The following is a 1,757-nucleotide window of genomic DNA, read 5'->3' as shown; positions in this document are numbered from 1 at the left end:
TGTGTGTGTGTGTGTGTGTGTGTGTGTGTGTGTGTGTGTGTGCTTTGCAAAGTCTCCTGTGCGCTCCTTGCCTCGCGATCATCGCGGAGCATCAACAGTTTCTCAGACAAATTGCGCAGCTGCCCATGAATGCCCAAAGTATATGAATGTTTTTAAAAACCTTGTGAGAAGGGGAGAGCTAGCCTTCTCACAATCCTCGATACTAAAATAATTTGAAAAAGACTAGTGCAGAACCTGTGTCCGCACCTGTGTTGTGTCATGTGTAATGGCTGACCTTACTGTTGCAGTAGTCTGGTTTCATTATGTGCCACTGCCATCACATCACTGTAACTACTTTAAATGTAGCATGCAGAATGTACTTGTACTGTAACACTGTGAACCAGTGTGTGTGTGTGCAGAGACTGTCTGTATATAAGGAGACGGAACACTTCAGAAAGCGTCCATAGGAATGAATGGGGGCAGTTTGTTACGCTAATATGGAGCATGCTTGCACATATCCCACCTGGCGGGCAACAAGAGCCAATTGCTTGCTGAGCTGCGCTGTCATTTATCCAATCATCTCGCCGCCTCGACTCACCTGGTCTGACTCATCTGAAATTGCGACTCAAATTGCGACCCTGAGGCGTAGCCAAGATGGCCGCCGAGTGAAAGGACTAATCAAAGAGGTTGGATATATAATAAGAGGAATCGAAACACACCCACTCAATGCAAAAGCGTGTGCTAAAACTTTGGTCTCCTAAGGGGGCGTTGTCCCTCCTTCTTCTCTTTTCGTGGTGTTTGCACAAGACGTGCGCTACCGCCATCTACAGCGCTAAGGGGACTCCATTTATTCTCTACCTCAAGACTCCGAAGGTCTCCTAATCGAAGGTCTCCTAAAGGGGCGTTCACCCGACGTAAAGTGGATACCGGAAAAGAACCCGCCTGCTTTATCTCACTGTCATATACGATTCTCTGGACTAATTAATAAATGACTTTGGTGTGTGTCAGGGGCGTCAGCTGACCTAATACTATACAGGGGCGCCGTAGAGCATACCAGCAGTTTTTTTCAGTTATTTGTTTATTTTTAAAAAACATAACTTAATAGCAAATAGCGAAGTAAAAAAGCATACAATGCACAATAATAATACCGAAACTATACAATCAGATTGGGTTATTTTCTGGAGCTTTAACCCTCTGAGGTCTAAGGCCTTTCAGAGGCTTTTAGGCTGCTTGCACCACCCTGACATTTTCAAGTATTTTCAGCTAACAGTAAGCATCTATGCAAAAGTGGAATATATGGTTGTATTGTGAAAAGCCTGACAAGAAATAATCTGAAAAAAAAATTGGATGTCATACAAACATGTTTTATTTAAATTGAGTATAAACACAACTGTACAAAAAAAACAGGTTTCAGACGTCTTCAAAAAGTTCAAGAAAACACACAATAAATATATCTAGCCAAGACTTTTGAAGTTTGAATCTTGTAAACAAATGTGTTGGCAGCATAAAAGTGAAAAGTGCATTTAGAAATGTTTTGTTGTTTTCATACAAAATGCAAAAAAGAATGACTATGTCACTGCCACTGCCTGTCTCATTTGAATACTAATGAGATAGGTGTGAAAAACCTCTAATGGCCCACACCCCCCTGTCAATCCCCATGTGCTCTGATTGCCCCAACCCCCCTGTCACTCTACGTCTTCTGTGTTTACCCTACCTGAAAGGGGCGTGTTGTCACCTCTGAATAGCCACTCAAGCACCGGTACTTTACATGTGAATAG

This window comes from Engraulis encrasicolus, chromosome 17 (assembly GCF_034702125.1).
Source record: "Engraulis encrasicolus isolate BLACKSEA-1 chromosome 17, IST_EnEncr_1.0, whole genome shotgun sequence".
NCBI lineage: Eukaryota > Metazoa > Chordata > Actinopteri > Clupeiformes > Engraulidae > Engraulis > Engraulis encrasicolus.
This window is presented reverse-complemented; position numbering follows the sequence as displayed.